General features: G+C 42.9%; 1 protein-coding gene across 46 annotated transcripts in view; it reads right to left on the reverse strand.

Annotated features, from left to right (window-relative positions):
* Positions 1 to 19,617, reverse strand: part of MAGI1 (membrane associated guanylate kinase, WW and PDZ domain containing 1) — a 361,242-nt gene that overhangs the window by 106,400 nt on the left and 235,225 nt on the right. For 3 of the 46 annotated variants that reach the window (XM_074603153.1, XM_074603157.1, XM_074603145.1), the window contains exon 1: positions 5,049 to 5,315. The exons of the other annotated variants lie outside the window; for them this stretch is intronic. The gene's annotated coding sequence lies outside the window, so the exon portion shown is untranslated. Of the gene's footprint in view, positions 1 to 5,048; positions 5,316 to 19,617 lie in introns of those variants that run through there. 46 annotated transcript variants of the gene reach the window in all.

The following is a 19,617-nucleotide window of genomic DNA, read 5'->3' on the forward strand; positions in this document are numbered from 1 at the left end:
ACCAGACATTTGGGATAGCCCTAACCTACCTATTTGCTTTGCTGATGCCAAAACAGTGTAAAAGTGGTTCGTCTCTGGGGCTGGAGGACAGCAGAAGGTGAGATTACTCAGGAGAGAAAGTAGCCTCTTTAAAGGGCTGTCACAGGCCCATTGGTAGCATCAGTCCAAGCATCCAGCATAGCTTTCCTAACTACCTCATTCCTCCCCTTCCTAAAAGTCAAGACAGACTTAAAAAAAAAAAAAAAAAAAGAAAAGAAAAGAAAAAAAGACCATCTTAAAAAGAATTCTGTGATGTTCAAGATACACAGTTACTCTGATCTTACAACTTTCAGAGCCACACCTTCCCCACTGTCCACCATCGCAAAGGCAAGTTTTGAACTAAACGGGTGGTCCACCAAAGGCACCTACCACCAGTGTTCACGTACCGCCAGTGGAGAATCCCTACTGGCAGCTACAGTTGGTCCTAATGGTCAGTCTCTTTGCAACTACGAAGGACAGAAAAACAACTCTCCCTATCACATCTTTCAGCGATGATGCCTAGGCGTAGTCACTCTGGCCTTGAGGTAAAGGAATGGACTAAGTGACCTCCTTCAAGGTCTCCTCTTAAGCCTGCAAATCACAAGAGCTGGCAACACCGTAATCATGTAGTAGAAATTTCAGGAGGGCAGAGTCATTCTAAATTATGTCAGAGTTGTAGTAAAGTGTGCTGGTAGAATAGGTTGTTTGGTTTTTTTTAAAGGTATCAAAGCCAACTCATTCATCTATTTAGAGAATGCCTCTTTTAAATGAGTTTTTACATCTACACTGCAGTCACTCGAGGACAGAGCTCAGCAGCCAAGTATTTATGGATTTGTTAGGGCAGGTGCTGCAGCTTGCCAAGGGCAAGAGATTGTGCAACTGGATTATGAACAATACTCAACTTCAAATCCAGCCAAGGACCTTTACACACCTGTGATCAACACTTAACAGCGTAGACAGAGCAACACACTCACCTCCACATGCAGGCTTATGTAAATTCATGTTGCAGATTAAAGGTTTAAAAGTTTGTGAGATGTTGAGTTTCCATACAGATAAGCATGATGCCACATGCTCAGCCAGCTCCCACCCCCTCCTCACCTCCAAGCGCCCCTTGCCCTCCCGCTCCACTTCACCCCCTCCCACTGCTGGCTCATCCTCACAACATCCCTTCAGGCAGCACAGCGTGGCAGCCCTCAGTAGTTGTATTTGGATTTAAACAATACCAACTAATTTTAAATGATATTCTGTATAACCTTGGAAACAGCTGTGTATGGTAAGCGTGGTCCAGGCAGATAAATGCTGGTAACAGATGACTGAAAAAATATGTTTAGAGAGACAGAGAGAGAGATGGATGAACTAAAATGCCTGTACTCTTCAGCTCTCAGCTTTATGCAGGGCTGCAGTTTTCTGGCTAAGCAGATCAGGAGGCTATACTAGAAAGGTTTATTATAATTATGTTTTTTCATACCAGTTCAAGGAATTCCCTCCTCCCTCACAAACACAGGGTTTCTGTCCCACTCTTGGACAGGACAGGTGAGATCAGAAGGAAAAAATTCCTGCTTTTTGTATAACTCCAGTTATGCTAGATTTGCTCCCAACACATACTAAAATTTTTGCAGCATGTTAGTTGTTAAACCTCTGCTAAACTAGATTTCTCCTCTCCTCATCCCCTTCTATCCCAGTGCAAACGGCAGCGGACAACCTCCTTTCAGGAGGTTGAAACTGCATCTTGTTATAGGTGTTTCTGGGAGAAAAGTATCCTTCTCCCACATCTAACACATCCGTAAGCTAGTCTATCTTTCAAATGCATGACTTGAACCTTGGGATAAGGTCCCAGCCAATGAGGGATGAGAACTCCAGGTGGGGACACCCGTCCCACACAAGTTGCAGGAGCACTGGACTGTAATGCCACTTCTACCTACTTCTGCTAAAGTAGTAGCGGCTACAGAAGATGACAGTTCCTGCATCCTCGTAGTCTGCTTCAAGACATGCCTCTTGACACCACCAAAGCAAATGGAAGACCAAATCTGTCACATGGACTGTACTGACTTATCTACACTAAGAAGCAGGTCTACTTAAACTTCTCAGGTCATCCAGACACGAAGGTGTTCTTAGAGATTAAATCCTGGAAGGTTTTTTTTTTCTCTCCTTAGAGAACCGAAAGGAAAAGCAAAAATGATGTTACGTCCCTTTCTGAGAGCTAGCTTGGTTCACATGCTAAGATCAAAGAGCAGAACGTGTCACGGTCTGCATAATGGGTTCACACCCCAGTTTGGAAAGCATAAGAGAACACCAGGGTTATGCTCATCACTCACCAAGAGCTTCCTGGGGCAAGTTTCTACCTCATCTTCGATGCCACCCGTCCCGTACTTTGCACACCTCTCCACATGCTCCGCATCCTGATTTTGTGAATGCTGAATTTGTGCAATATAAATAAGGCCATTTTACAGGGGTCGCTCACTTCCTACAGCCCAAGCTCAGAAGCAGCGAGTTTGTCATGGGACATCAGAACACTAAAGACCTGTCATCACTTTCTAGGCAATAAGTTTTTATGAAGGTCTCATACAAACACAGCCTCTTCCCCTTGCCTCTCTCCTCATGCATTTCCAAAGGAAACACAAACGGTTAATACTCAATTACCTTGATAAAATGACACATCTCCTCCGCTCTGCATGTTTCACCTCTGAGCTCAATGAAAATAAGCAAGACATGATTGCTCGAGCCCAGGTCCCCACAAACATACAAATAAGGAACAGCGGTGCAGAACAGGAATGCATTTCCCCTTCAAAGCTCTGCTGACAGATGGGTCCAGGCTTCATTATCACCTCTGGAGTTTACACCACTGTATGCTATAATTAGAAGTGTGTCAAAACTCAAGCCAGAGCACTGCAACCATCGCTGGTCGCTTTGCTGGCATGAATATGATAACCAGCAGAGCAGGAGACAGAACTCTTATCTGAGTTCTTAAACAGAGACCAAGTATCACCCTGATCTTCTGTTTGAAAAAGACCATATTGAATGTTTTAAAGACCATCAGGCTGGTTCATATTGCAGAGACCCCCAGGGACCCAGGTTAATGCCTCCTGCCCTGAATTCCTGTTGCAAATGGGGCTGGGGGTAACAGGAGGAAGAGGGCAGGCTTTGCAGTGAGAAAGAGTTAAAAATGCCACTAAAAACTTAAAGAAAAACAACTGTGAAAAGCTGACCTTTGTAAAACAGACTCACATGTCAAGTACCATTTTCATAACTGATTAAATATATATAAAAGTTTTTATACAACTGTATTATTAGATTGTTAAATGTGTATACTCAAATGTTTCAAATAGCTCTGCAGGAGCCATTCCTCACTCTCAGTAAATATTCACGGCATTTTGGCGCACTTACTAGATTTTAAATGCCGGAACTCACATCTATTTTTTTTTTTTTTCCATTTGTTGCACCAACCTGCAAATTCTCCTGCGTTTGTGCACTATGGATCTTTTCACAGCCATTCACTAACTTCAGATGCTTAATACTTTTGCAAAAATGTCATGGATTCCGGTTAGTAACAAGCTTTCTAAACAGGAGAGAAATGTTTATTGCTTTATGCCCCAAATCTGCAGACTGTTGCACACTCCCCAGCCTGACAGTGAGCAAAGCTCAGGTTAAACAACGCGTTTATACAACTGACATCCCAAAGAGGAATTTTTTGTTCTGAGTTTCTCTAACTGCTTTAAGGCTGATTGCACACACTTTATCTCTCACCACGGGAAAGACTATAAAGCTAAAGTGAGTTTTTATATCCACATTTCAGGATACTCAAAGTACAGGGCTGTAATAGAAATGCTGACATTATCCAGTTATAGTGGTGCAACCTCTCTACCGTAATTACGTACAGTTGGAGATAATAAGCACTGCTGATTCAGGAGGAATCTCTGATTGGGCTGGAAAATGGAGAAGTGTTGGATAATCTGCTTCCTAAGTGGCAACAGCAGGCCTAAAGAGCATAAACGGAGCAGCAGAGTTGGTAAGGAAACAACAACAAAGTCCAATCATGAATCCTTAGAGACATTTTTACTGCTTTTGTCGTTCATGTGATTGCAAGAGACCTAAAGGACTCATTCAGGACTTGGGCTAAAAGGACATCGCAAGTCACCTGGAGGAGCATGCAGCACGGATGGCAGGGAAAGGCTTGATTATGCGACTGAGGCAGTGGGCACCCAGTCAAGAGAGCACACAGCACTGATTTTCAAAAGAACTGTGTTCCTTCCCGACCTCTTGAAAATCAAACTCCTTTAAAGTATCTCAAATTCAGCACCAAAAATGAAGGCACACAGAAAAAAAAAATCACAACATGCATGTGATACTATATTAAAACTGCCTGAATAACCTGCAAAAATTGCCTTGAAATCTCTGATACTATATGGAAAAAAGCCTAATAAAACTGTTTCAACAAGTAACTTTTTGTTTAAAGAGGGACAGACTCCTTCCCTCCTTCCTCCTCTTTTTACTTTGCTCTGGGGGAAGGAGGGGAAAGAAAGAGACAAAACTTTTGGCAAAGACTGTTCATTAGGCTCAGTGTTTTCCTGTACCCCTTTTCTTTCCAGATCTCATTTTTTAAAATATATACATAATAAATTTCCCATAAAATGATAGTTTTCTCAAAAAATGCTTGTTTGATTGATACAAAAAGTTCTAAATGCGACAGTGACTGGTTCTAATTACTACTAATAAATGCATAATGAATGTTGATAAGATTAACAAACCATTCCAAAAATTTGTTACTATATTCACTCTATAGCATAAACTGTAAATTAGCAGTAATGCCAGCAGGCTATTTATATTCCCAGATTAACAAAATGCAAGCAGATCGTATAAGCATGAGCTCGAATTTTGCAAAACAGAACACCTGGGTAAATAGTAAGCATAAAAGAAAAAATGCAAGTTAATATTTGTCTAGCACTGGGTATTATGGAAACAGATACAGGGGCTTTGCAACATTTACCCTGAAGGAGAGAACGTATTAAGACGGTGGAGCACAACACCCTTACCCACAAAACAGACCAGAGGAGGTAAGTGGCTCAGCGGTCCCTCGATGCCGATAGCCTGCTTTCTAGGAGCGCGGCTCCACGCCGAGCCCCATCCCGGATTGCCGCGGTTAGAGGAGAGACAGGTGAGGATCCACAGAGTGAGGGCCCTCCTGGAGGGGGATAGGGCCCTGGGTAGGGATAAAATCTCCAGGGAGCTGTGCAAAGCCGATTGTCACAGGACCTGCTGGAGCGTCACCCCTCGCTCAGCGGACAACCCGGTCCCTTGCTGCCGTGTCACTAACAGGGCGGGGAGAGGGATGCTCCCCTTGGCACTTTTCCCAGTAAGATGCCAGAAATGGCAGCACCCCACGCAGCCCTTCCCCTCCCTGGCGGCACAGAGCCCGCAGCAGCCCCGGTCCCTGGGTACAGAGCGGTGCCCCGGTTCCTTCCCACCCTCCTTGCCAAAACCATCCCAACTCCCCCCAGCGTAACCTGCAACCCCGGCAGCTCCGTCTGCTCAGCTACCCGGCATCACCTACTGCACCGCAGGAGAGGCCAGGGAGGGAATGCACACTTTCTGGTTGGCTTCCCATTCGCCTGATGCCCTAGGGCACTTCCAATTTAATATGTATTTCTTTTTAAAGTTAGTGGAATTGAAATAAATCCATACTGTTTGCCAATTTCCAGCTTACGTAATCAAAGTCAACTGTGCATTCACAAATTCCCCCCTTCTCTGCAAGTTAATCTGACAGTAGCGGGAGGGATATGTAGCGGGGGAAAAATAATCTCCTGTGGCACTGGCTTGATTTCCCCCGGAAAATAAAATGCCTTCAGTTTATAATGGCCTGGAAATGAATTAAACATTTTGAAATCCATAAAGGAACCTCAATAATAAGATCTTTAAAAACTGCAGACACAGTCAAAGCAAAGGAAAAAAAAAAGAAGCAGAAATATGCTTGAAATTAAGTGGAGACAAATCACTAAGACACAGATACGGTGAAGCAAAGCAATAGGCGCACCAGGGAGGGGGGAGAGAATCCATTCACCAGTTCACATGTTCAGCATCCGCTTTCATCACATACGAAACAAAACAAAGTTACTGCAGCTACAGTGTTGTTCACTTATCAAAAAGACCTAATTGGAGTTTTAGTATACAGAAGTATCAGAGTTTTAGAACCTTTTGTTTGAAAGCTGATAGAGGCTCCCTGGCTAAATAAAAGCCCATCGCCCCTCTGTGCTGGGAGGTGCTGAGATCCAGGCATTTGCATGGCTTAAAATGGCTGCAGCGGTTCAAGGCTTCTGTAACTTATTGTACACAACACCACGGAGCACAGGAGAGGGGTCTCTTTCCTGGCTATACACTATTTTAAATTTAACAAAGCCAACATAATTAGTCCCATGAGAACCCCTTCAGTAACAGCTTCAGCTCCCAGCACTAGCGAGCTGTATGCTATGCAGTAATTATGCTACCAAGCTGTCAGAGCCTCCTTATCTGCATGCAAATTAGTTCATATGCTATACATCTGCTATAATGACAGTATTAAAACAAGAATTTTATAATGAAGCCATCCTCTTTATAGCAACATAGCACAATTACTTTATTAACATATTGCACGTCTATGTCTGTAACCGCTCCCAGTCAAATAGCCAAATTTTCCATTCCCCCATAGAGCAAGATCTTCTTTGCTTCTCTCCCCATATCTGTAAATAAATCCACAGAACGGGAATTTCTAAACTACCTCCGTACAATACCACTCCTTCATTGTTCCTGGGGAAGTACTGCACCAAATGCCATTAAGTGTGACTAGGTGAATAAATATTCCCATAATGCTCCAAAAGGTTAGGAGATGAAACAGTAATAATCAAATCAGCAGCTGTTTGCTCCCAGCCGTGACATCAATCATCAGCTTCTGTCGACCAGCGACTGCCAGCACCGTGGCCAAACGGCAGCGGGAGGGGGAACACAGCCCCGCCGCAACCCCGCGTCCACCCCGAACGCACAGACGCCAAAAGAAATGTCAAGCAAAGAAGGAAGCATAAGGCAAGAAAAACCTTCCCAAGTGAGGAGCGGGCAACGCAGACCTGGCACCTGAAAGGGCTTCCGCCTGGAAAAGGCATGCCGGCGGCAGCCTCCGCGCGGCGAGGGTTTCGGAGGGATGCGAAGGCGAGATGGCAAAGCGTGGCTGCCGCCCGCACCCCTGCCTCCGCCGCCCGCACCCCTGCCTCCGCCCCTCGCAGCGCCTGCAGCACGGCGGTGCTCCGTACCGCCCGAGAAGCATCCTCGCCTCTCCAAAACACGCAGCAGCGCTTCACAACACATCAGCATCAGCTCCCGGCCCCAGCCCTCTTTCAAACACTAGTGTCAGGAAAGTTTGGTGGCTTCTCAGTCCCAGAGCTTTTTTCCAGTTTGGCTTTTGGAATTGTTATGCAATTCTCTACAAAGCTTAATTTACAGTAACTAACCTGAAAGAAATAAATCAATAGAGGACTTGAATAATTTCCTTCCAATTTCAGAGTTCTTTTCATTACATTGAGAGCAACTGCTTGGTTCTTTTACAGTTAAAAAGAAAGAGAGAAAACACACAGAAAGCTATGTGATCAGCCCTAAACCTTCAATAAATCTTTACACCTATTTCTCAAGCAAACACTTCATTTTTAGGTCTATTTTTAACCTTCCAGCTTGTATTACCACAAGCCAGTGATGCTCTGGGGGAGCTGCCAGGGATTTGCACTCGAGCCTTCTTGCAAGGACATACCCTGAACCCAGCTAGCCATCTCTCCAGGGTAATGAGGAAAGGTGATTTCTATTAACAGGGAATATCAATTCCAGTATCTTATTTCACTTATTTAATCTGATGCAGTTTGTTTGTACTTCTCACCAACTGGTTACGTTTCGAACGCCTGCTGGGGAATACAGCGGTTGAGCTTTATAGGCATCGTCCACAAGCGGGAACAAAGGCACGTGGAAGTGGAAGGGGAAAAAGAAACAAACAACAAACCAACAAAAAACCTTTTCCCCTTTTCATGTTAGATTTCCCCAAGCGTCAGAAAGGTGTGGATAGGTCTCATCCAAAGTTTCTGCGCTACTTTGTTCTTCATGCAAATCATGTCTTTCATCAATTATCTTAAAGCCATTTATAAACATGACTGCCGTTTCAAAGCCAGGAGGAGATAGGTGAGAATTGCCATGGACAGCACAAAGATGTTCAAATACTAAATAAATCCAAATCTTCTCTTAAAACCCATATTTACAGCTTCAGTAAAGCCCTGAGCACTGACACCACAGTGCATAAAACAACAAACAAAAGAGCTAGGAAAAGGCATAGAGCAATGCTTCTTCCCTACAAAAGCTTGTTTTATTTTTGTCAGCATAACCTGTAGTTTGCTAGGTTTCTGTGAGATCAAATATTTGATCACCTTATGAAAGGAATGATATTATGTGTTTGCCTGGGGGAACAGGGTCACCGGATTTTGTGACCCTGGAGTTTATTCCAGCACTTGGTTCCCATGAGAAAAGTACTAAATTACCCTTTTCCTTTGGGAGAAGAGAAAACAGAATCAGAATATATCAGAGTCCTCCCGCAGCTACTAACAAGATCTTCTGTAGCCTTTGACACCACCTCATGAAATAATGCAACAAAAGGCATCTTATTAGCACTCAGTGTGCACCTAACCAAATGGACTGTATTTTCAGAGCAGTCAGTCGTGCAAAGAGCAGCTCAGTCTTATCTGCTGGAAACCTCTCCTACTGCTGCTCTGCCATTCAGATCTCTTACGTGCTGCTGCTGTTGAGGGTGAACTCTATTGTCCCTTAACATCCACCAAAAAACCTTGTCATTATCTGCAGCAGGGTTTGGTTCATGTCCTGGAGGTGGCATCTATCTCACCTAGCTTTTGAGGCTGACAAGGGAGACATCTCAAATTGAGCTAGTGCTTCAGACTCCCTTTGCTCTCAATGGCAAGACACAAACACACTCATCCAGAGCACCACTCAGGCCAACAACCACTTACAATGAGCTGAGCTGCACTCCACGACCATCATTGGCCTTAAAGGGCTTCTAGAGCATTAGCTCAGATGTATGCATCTGCAGTCAGGTTTGATGAATCCTACCTCAGGAGCATAATCAACCCAGCACCATCAACCCAGAGTCACCAACGCGGCCTCCTCAGGGGCACCGAATTCTGGTGTCAACCCCTCCTTGCTGCTCTTATCACTCTTATAAGCCCCTCTGTACTTCATCTGGCACAGCCTCAGCTTCTTCATCCTGTCCCTGGGACTGTCCATCCACTCGCGTCTCCTTCTTCCATCTCCAGTGTCTTTGAGCACTCCTTCAAAACTGGACAGGTTTTTTCAGGTTTCCTGGTACATTCCCAGCACCTCCCTCCTCAGTGCTCCAGACATGCCAGCTACTTGCCATGGGGCAGACTCTCCCCAGTTGCATTTTCATGATATACTACGGGTCAGTTCTCCACCTAAGACAGAAGCAACATCTTCTGCCGCCTCTTCTAATCTCAAGGTTTCTTCCATCAACTAAATCGACCGTGAACCTTTGGCTGCGGTTTGGCAGTTGAGTTACCGTTGCCTGCTCACATTTTTGTTGCATTATTAAAGAAGAAATTCTGCCATCAGCACAGTTAATCTGATGGAAAATAAAATCACATGGAAATCACCTGCAAGGTGTGCTATTTTAGATGGGACTGCTAATGTAGGTCAAGTTTTATTTTAAAAAATCCTAGCGATATAATTTAGAATGGGAAAGTTCTCTGGATTGCATACGCGTTTATTAAGAAACATCTTATGAATTCTGAATTTTGAATCTATCCACCATTGCCTTTTAAAGGAAAATCACATAAGCATATACAATTTGCATTCCCTGATTTCAACAAGCCAACTCCATGCTTGCAGTTCATACATTTTGAGAGATATTCATAAAAATGGAAATTACTCTTTCATACTTAAAAAAAAGAAGTCAAATTTGACAGTGGAAAAACACCCAAAGCATTTGAGAATCGGCTCAGGATCACTTCTTGATCCTGTTACAATTCTGGCTGCCCAATTCATTGAGATAAGTATTGTGTAGGCTCCTCGTATAAGTAAATCTTCCCAAAGCCCATTCTACTCTAGCAGCAATCCTTGAGGAATTTAAGAGTTTTCCATACAGCTTTGGCATTTTCTCTCCCTCACGGCAGCAGTATGGGCGCAGTTGGGAAATCGCAGTAGCACAACCAGACTGCAGAAATGCTGTAGAACCACCTTGAAATACTGAAATATTAAAGTGACCTTGTTTTTTAACATACTGTAATATACTTAGTGTGTACATGACCCACATTATAACTTCAGGGTTTGGGCTTTTTTTTTTTTTGCTTAAACGATTGAGATTGCTATTGCTCCCGAGTAAAGTTTAATCATTATAATATTTTAATTTTGTAATTAAAAAGTATGGAAGCCAATCCCAAACTGGGAGTACCACGGCTGCACTTCACAAAGGAGAGATCTGATGAAAGATAGAGTAATTTATTCACTCCTCTTTCCTTCACCTAGAAATTAAACACTTCACAAAAGACCATCAGCAAGGTACTCAATTTGTAGACACTAACAACCTTGGCAGTGTCCTTTGCGGAGCAGCACAGCTGTTTAGTTGATGGGCACCTTGTCCCAGTAGGGAAAGTTAGAGCCTTCTCCGCTGCAAATGTTGGCGTTTTCTGCTTTTCAAGCACTCTCGCTTTGTGCCTTGCTTGCAAGAGAACCCTGTACAGAAATATTGCCACCATCGCAAAGACTGGGAACCTGAAAAATTGCTCTGTTCTAGCATTTGTTCCGTCTTAAGTGTATTTAAATTCCAGCAAGCGTTTACATCGCAAGCAACCTTTGTTGCTTTCAAAAATTAAAGGAAACAACAAAAGGTGAGCTTTTCTGAGATTTTTAAGTGTTCAGATCCAGCTCCCACCGTTTAGCACTGACCACAGCCCAGCTGTGCTGCAGCACCTCACTCCTTAGACCAACTACTCAATTAAAGTATGGTGAAATTAGTGAGGAAAACTCATTTCACCTTACCTTTGCCCTGGGCTAAATGCATTCAAACGCTCATTTTCTGCAGTTCATCTGACTGTTTGCTTCTAACTATAACATCTTCTTGACAAAGATTTTACGTGGGTCTCCCATCCCTCAGCAGAAAAAGAAGAAAGTGCAACCTCTTCCTCCAGCACACGCTGGGGAACTCACCAGCCTACAACCTTTACACGGCGTCTCTAAAATCTTTGTTCCTGCAGTGCTTTCCCAGACTGATGTTTAGTAGTGTCAACCTCAAAAGACAAAAAAACTTGACTCTGAAAAACTGGTTTGGGTCTCTGATTTCCAAACTCCCTTTATCTGTTGCCATGTACATGCAATGCTTTGTACTGCTGGCAAAATAAGCAACATTGAGAAAAGGAATTTTGAAGGGCTTCTCATATCCCATCTCTAACCATCCCACATAGGTAATCCTAGCTTGGTTTTCCTTTTAATCTTGCTGGAGAAGAAAGGTAGCTTGTGCCTAGCAACATTTCACAAAAAGCCATATGGCTCATGATGCAAGCATAGCAAATTGGCTGTTCTTTTCCCTGAACCTAAATGAGATTTTACTAGGTACACGAGACACAAAGTTTCTCTAAAACCCTTCTTCCAAACAAGACCACATTTCAGGAATTACACTGCAAATGAGATTTATTTTTGGCATCTCAAATGGGGCAAGGTTAAGCAGAAGACGGTAGGAAAGACAAGGACTGAAATCCAGTTTCAGGATCCCACTTCTAAGGTCTTCAGGAAGTTGGACTATTTAGTAGAAACCTGAGAAGTAAAAGCAACAGTTCTCCTATTGTTTATTACCTTGTATGAAGTGATTAATACAGCAGTTTATTGCCTGGGTTGCACAAAAGAACTATGTGCCAACTCTTCCGGCTGAGGAAAAAGCACCACATTGCTTTGCAATTAAAAACAACATGGAAAAGTGCCAAGGGTGAAAGGTGGAGAAAATCCTAATCTCCCTCAAGCAGAAAGAATGAAAAAGCAGAGCAATGGCACAAAATCGCTTTCTACCTTTGCTTCTGCTGCTTCTGAGATTATAGACAGTTGTGGCCAGTTTATTGGGAGTTCAAGTGATGGTGAGAAAACCAAAGCGAATCCGTTAACTCCTCTTTCCAAAACTGAGGGACCATTAAACACTAGTTAATACGAGACCTTACTAAGTCAATATAGCCTTTCTCTTTTACATATTGCTATTTCATCCGCTGACAATTTACCCCATCCATTTGCCTTTAGCAGTGTTTTCTCCATCCTCCTACACACTATTCTTTCCTGCTCACAATAACGCCAATGGGCATTCATGGTGAGAAGCCATCAGTACTACGCATTCCTTTCCCAGTCTTCTTTCTCTAAAACGCCCTAAAATCAAAAGACCCTCCTGACAGCGACTGGCTTGTCAGGGTGCCAGAACCACCGACTACTGTCCAAACAAGTTGTTTCACAGAGTCCCTTCCTTTCTACACCAGTCTTCATCATATGTTGTTGATAAGCTTGCATATTTGATTCTGTGCCAAGTGTCTACAGCATCCAGCACAGTTCTGGGCCACGACTAGGGTTCCCTTCCCAGGCTGCTCCAGACTATACCAAGAACGAATCTGCTGTCCAGTATGCGCAAGTTTAAGCCATACTAAAACCAACACGAATGGGACTTCATTAGCTGTTACAAGCATAAATAATCCTTATTCACTAAAGCCCATCTGGAGACACAGTGGTCATTCCCAGCAGTGGTCTCTGAAGCCCTCTGCAGATTTTCCTTCTTCTACAGTGGTGCACAGAAAAAGTCTCTGGTTTAATAAAAATACATGCACTGTACTGGAACATATTTTTGCATTGATATAGAAACTCAGCAGGAAATAATAAAACACTAAAAAAAAAAAAAAAAAGAGAGAGCTTTTAAGCGTGACAGCTTTCAAGTCTGATTGCATAGCTCTTTCTCAAGTCATAGAGGTGGGCCTCTCACAGGGCAGGTAAAAATTTCCATGCTCCAGTAACATACAGCTCTTGTTTCTCAAGCTCTCTAGGAAACCTTTTTAAACACCCAGCATCTTTGCATCTAGAAAAGCTGTGCATGGTGCAGGGTAAATCCACTCCATCCTGCCCTCAGCTCTGGCACATTGAATTATGTAAGGAAGAAGGTGGATTTCCCAGCTATCTGCGTGACATTAAAAATATGTCATGTAAAAGATTAATTTGTCGGTAGAGAGCTGGAAAGAAGAATTTGCTTTTGCCAGAGACAGATTTTTCTTCTTTTTAAGCAGATGTCAGAAGTTCAAAGTCCAGCTGAGATGGTGAATTCAAATATATATGATAAATGCATCTTAGTTATTACGACCACATACTTGCTACACAATTCACACACAAACACATATTTTACTCTACAAAAGCATATTTAATGCAGAAAGGCCAATCTTCCTCTGAAGCCTAAGACTAATTTACATAATGCACCTTTAAAGTCCCTTTTTTATGTTTTAATTCCCGTTAATAAAAAAAGAGATGTTGCAGGCATCAGCTTGGTACATGCTGCAGTGCTCCCCTAAAAAGACTGCAGCAGAACCCCCAATAAAATAACTATTTTGGAGCAGCATGGCTGTTCCTTTCTAATCTGGAGTCAATATGGAGAGATGGATCATGCATAATTCACTGTTCATGAAGACCAGGAGGAAAATAAAAAGATTTTATGACAAACCTGCAGCAAAGCCAGCTGTAGAGCAGGGCTTTGGAAGCCATCTCAAAGGATGCTCAAAGGGTGCCCAAAGGTGCTCACTTCCCACTGTACCCAGCTGCTCCTGAAATTCAGTGACAGTCGGACACCACGGCAGAAACCTTGGCACTTTGTCCTCTGCTCTGACTTCTTCCACATATGTTCTCTTCAAAAGGCATTTTAAGACCAAAGGACGAGCCAAAAACCTGGGGGGACTTTTGATCATTCCCAGCATGGAAGGTCTTTCGTGGCATTCCAGTTTCTGCAATAGCAGCAAATACAGCAGTGGTGCTGCCACTGTATCTTTGGTATAACTAAAGAAATCTGTGGTCAGAATTCAAATGAGAGAATTTCCCCTATACATAGGCTGGGTTTTCTTTGATTTTTCGCTTCCTCCTGTCCTTTCTCCTCGAGGTTTAAAGGAATCCCTCCTTGAAGTGATCTTGTACAGGACACAACTCTATTCTGAACTCTATTATACCGCATAACTTGATACATTAAAGCGCCTAAAACTCTGGAAAAGTTTTAGAAGAAACTGATGCTGATGATGATCAAAGTTATAATCTACAATCTACACTCACCAGATAATAATTTATGGACTACAAAAAACTATTCTGTCTTCCATGTTTCTCAATTATCCCCAACACACAGTCTGCACAACGAGACTAACATAAAAACCATGCGACATCAGAAAGCTATAAATTTTCACAATAAATCAGCCACTTCCCCTTCATTAGGCTTTGCACAGTTCATATTATTTCCTTTCTGGAGAAAATCATGACTAGTTACTGTCTGCCTTCAGAAACAAAACTATCATTAACATTTCCACAGGGATCATCTGAAATGGATTTCTAATAAAGTACAGGTTAAAAGGTTTTCTTGTCCTCCCCTTCTGCATCCAGCACTTAAACTTTATGGTCCCAATGACACTATGAAAGGCACATGCGCTTAATAACAGAACTTGTAAAGAAATATGTCTTAAAACATATAACTGCATGCTTAAATATAGAACAGCCATGAACTCGAGCAGTCACCTAACACAGAGGAACAGGTTCTATTTATTCCTCCAGCAGCCAGCCTTAGCATAGGAATAACTGACACGGCAGATAAAGGCTCTTATCCTTGGCTGGTTGTATATAGCACTTCAGCAGGACACTTAAAGGCACTTTACGAAAGCATGGATGTATTGTTATCCCTATTTTACAGAAAAGGAAAAGCTTCCCAAGGTTACAAAAGAAGGTCAGAAACCTGTATCTGCAACCACCACCTACGTACCTCAATTCCCGCCTCTGTCCGTTAGCCACACTCTAAGAGCTTCACAGATTGAGTTTTTATGTAAACATTTAACTCATTTCTCAACAAACCTACGTGCACTCACAGTATTTTATCTTCTAAGTTGGATTGAATGAGGCCAGCCTCTACTGTGGCCAAGTACACAACACTAATGGCCCGTGTCTCTGTCTCTGGAAATTCAAAGAGTGGTAGCATTACTTTTGCTTAAATTTTGGAGGAAATACGGATGGCCCTGATGGATCTCACTTAAATAGGAAGACCATGAAATATTTCGAGTCTTGACAATACAAATTTAGGTAATGCTTAGTAAATCTCAAGGTGGAAGTCACAAGAGACAGATTCCTCAGTTAATACATTCAACACAAGTTCAGATCCACTCTTCTGGAGGAATAGCACAAAACACCATGATGCAAGTTAGGGTGACACATACAGCAAACCAGGCCCCGCGGCTGAGACTTCCTATTGTTCCCTGTGACGGAGATGACACCCAGAAGATGTCATCCTGTCTGGACCATAACTCCCCCCAGACCTCCACGCACCACAAAATATGGTTTGCAAGTCACGTTGCCCACCGTCACATTAATTTTGGCCAGACCAGCTGCAGATGGCAGCCCCTTCTGACCTCCAAAGGCAAAGGGAAACCTCAGAGCATGTCTGATTATAAAAGTCCAGGTGAAATGTTCTTTTCAGTGACTGTTCTGTTTGGTTTCTGCTGGCAGGCAGCGGCACGCTTATCTTTGCAGCCTTCCCTGCTTCTTTAGCAGGGCAGCATCCTGGCAGAACAAGCTCAGCCCGGGCACATGAAGGCTCCAGAGTTTGGCAGCTGCCTGTCTGCTTGGCTATCCCTCCTCTGCTTCAGTTTGCTGTCTTGTTTTATACAGCAAAGACTAAAGAGCTCATTTTTATAAAGTGCTTGAACAGGCTATTTGATATAAGCCTCATTTTTCAGAGGTGTCAAATACCTTGGCTCCTGCCGAGAGCAAATGCATCCTCCCAGGGAAGCGGGACTCTGCACAGTCACGAAGTGGGAAGGGAGCCGGGCTGTCCCATGGCACGGGGCTGCTGTCAGGCAACACACGCTGCTTGTCCTGGGAAGTCTCACTGCATTTCTGGGAGGTAGGTTAAAACTAGCAATATGGGTTTTTAGATGAGGCAATTCTGACCGGTATAATCAGTGCCTTGCTAGAAGCGACAGACTGAGCGAAAATGCGGAAACATTTATAGAAGACTATAGTCCAAGGATAACTGCAGCCTTTATTTACAACCCTCTGTTTCACAGCTCCATCACTGAGGTTAGCCTCGAAACTTAACACAATTATCACTTGGAGATCTGTATTTTCTACGGCTTTTCTTCTGAAATACGGCAGAGAAACAAACGAAATGAATAAGCAACAGCTTTCGTGGAGAAAGTAACTGAGAATCAATTGCGCTAGACATTTCTGCCCAGGCTGCCGTGCCTGTTTTGGTTGTGACAACGTAGAAACAAAATATAACTGCATTCCGCACAAACTCACATCTTCGCATGCTAAACCTCAAGCTGACACCGCCACGGCACCCAGAGGAAGTGGCTGAAATGTTAGCATTCACCAGGAATAATTCCAGAAATAATGGAGCTACTGTTCCCATACCCAATCAAGAGAAGTGCCCACAAGCACCTACGCCCAAAGGGGCTGCGCTAGCAAAGGCCGGTCCAGCACAGAAAGATTTTTAAGAGAGCTGCGCTGGGAAGTAGTGGGGAAATAGGACACTCTGGACTCTCCAGAGATCGGTTGCTATTTTCATGGCTATTTTTTACAAGCCAAGGGACTACAGAAAAGTATTTAAGCTACGACACCCGAGCAGTAACTAAGGTTTACGCAGTTACCGAGGTCAGAGAGCACTGTCTCCCAAATTTTTACCTGTGAGCAACTCTACAATTTTTAAAATACCTGAGTAACTGTCAAGGCAGACAACCAAACACTAATATTGTTTCCTATACAAAATCATTTCTGACATACTCCACTTTGCCTAAGAGCTACAAAACTTCTTTCAAAAGCAAAATCGCTACATCTTGACAAAACACAATGAAAGCAAACACCTTGTGCAGTCGCCCTCAGAGGATGGGGAGAGGTGGAACAACCCCTCCCCACCAAGCACGAGGAATTCCAAGTTGAAAAACCACGCTTTGGAGAAGGCTGGGAAAGAGCAGAAGGTCAGAACCTGCCTGCAATGAAAATCAGTTTGCCATCTTGATTACAAAGTTGCTGTTAAGATAACATAATAGGGTTTTTAAGCAGCTCATTACCAATTTATTAAAACATTAGGGCTTCTTTGAGACTGTTGGAGATTATTGCTTAAACCGCTATTTAAAAGTGTATTGGCTCACAGCATGGATAATTCATTCTTATACCAATACAGAGACACACAGAGTACGTGTGTATAGCTACATCACAGTTCATTTTTAAAAAGTGATTTTGCATGCAAGCTAAGTGTGTTTTTTCACATCTGGGCCGTGAGCTAGATAATTCATTTCCAAATCACAAACCATAACTTATTGGAGCACTAAACGTTACTTTTAAATAAACATAAATATTATTTTGACACTTGGATACCTTACACAGCAATAAATAAAGTCATTAATAAAGACAAGAAGGCATGTCTCCGTGCTCCAGGAGACACAAGACCGTCACCTTTTTGAAAGGGTCAGGCGGCTTTAGAGAGAGGTAACAACCTCATTAAAGCCTTTAGTCTGTCTGGAGATTTTCTTATTTGTTCAGGCTGAGAGACGGCTCGTGCTTTTTTTTTTTTCCCCCAAAGGATTAACAAACAGAAGAGGAGCAGTGCTTCCTTGTCCAAGTTATTATTTTTAATAAGAAAAATAAATACTAATTAGAATACAAACCAAGAGCAGTCCTGATGAAGTGGAAAAGTTTTTCTCCCCCACCAATCAACAACTGGACCACGGAGACTGGATAAATGTACAGCACAAGGTCTCATTTAATTGACTGATAAACCAGAAACCTTGGACAGAGAGTGGTCAGTTTGAACTCTGGGCTCAGTAATGAGCTCTCAAGTTCCCTCTCTGGCAGAATGGACCACGGCCGTGCTGCATGACTTCATGTAGCTTCGTTTTATAATTACGAGCCTGTTCTTTACTATTTTTCCCCAGCTTAAATACCACTTTTTCAAAGCGATGCTAGGGGAAAAAAAAAAAAAAAAGAAATGAAACCAATTTTAATGAACTCATGCAAATATAAGCCTGGTGAAATGAAATCACAGACCTAAGCAGAATACTGCATTGAACACATTTGTATGTTTTATGCAAAGCTCATCTAAATTTGAGTAATTGGACCTAATTTGGCAATCTGCACAATCAGTTTGCAAACTTCAACCACTGAATTTTAAGTATGAGCCTGGAAAATCATTAACATTTGTATTTATCATGGTGGCCCCGATCCAGCACAGTATTAAAATCTGTGCTGAAGTGTTTTGAATGAGGTCTTAGTGTATGCACACCAACCAAGAGAGTATCAGGAGCTCTAATTACAGAGAAAAGTCATTGATATGTTCAGATTGCACAATTTTAATCTCAAATCAATCTCAAATCTCTGAAGCTTAAGGCTGGGAGCCTTCCTCCAAAAAGCCCGGCGTCTTTATCCCTCTGCCACACCATACTATCTGGAAAATGTTCCCCAGATGATAACCATTGCTCTATTGCTTTTCATCTCCACCCTCTCCTCTTCTCCAAGAGTCTCCCTTGCCTGCTGTTTGCCTCCTTTTGCAGATGTTAACCCAGTCCTTTTCCATTCCGTATGTACCCGTTCTCCACTAAGCAGTGCAGGAACTGGATGTGCTTTCCACGCTCCAGGAGTGCGGCGAGAGCACCAAACCGGTTTATTAAAGGGCAGTTCTCCCCTGCTCTCCCCAGCATGTGTTTTAGCTGCAATGAGCGTTATTTTTCATTTGTGTCTCATCTTTCTTCAACAAAAAATGCAATGGGTCTTGAACTTATAAAAATGTTCTTGCTCCAGATTGTAGGAAAGAAAAAAAGAAAACTGCTTCCCATTCAACTCTACTTATTGCTTTTTTTTTTTTTTTATTTTCTGAAGGCATCTCCTTAAAGAGAAGGCAAAGCACATTCTTCAAGGTGAAAACTGCCAGTCTGAACTTCAATAAAGTCTGAATCCATTTCAATGGGAAGCTTCACAGCATGCCAGCAACTTACTCGAATACAGGATGGTAAGTGGGCTGCACTGGCATCATGACCCCGCTCCACATAACCAGAACAGCACCAGAGTTTAAATACGGTTGTGTGTCAGTAAAACAATTTTAAATCATAGGCATAGCCAAGATCTATTAAGGCAGAACTACGCTAGATCACATGCAAGTTCAGTTTCTCTCCATGTGTCCTTGGGAAATGTGTTAATTGCTCACAGCTCTAACGCAGATTTTCAATACATCTGCAAGACATGACACCACACGCTAGCTGGGGAGAAGGGGAAGATCTGATTCTTTCCAGTGTAGCATCTAGGGATATTTGGCACATTTCAGCATCA

The sequence above is a fragment of the Larus michahellis genome, chromosome 10 (genome assembly GCF_964199755.1).
Source record: "Larus michahellis chromosome 10, bLarMic1.1, whole genome shotgun sequence".
NCBI classification, from domain to species: domain Eukaryota; kingdom Metazoa; phylum Chordata; class Aves; order Charadriiformes; family Laridae; genus Larus; species Larus michahellis.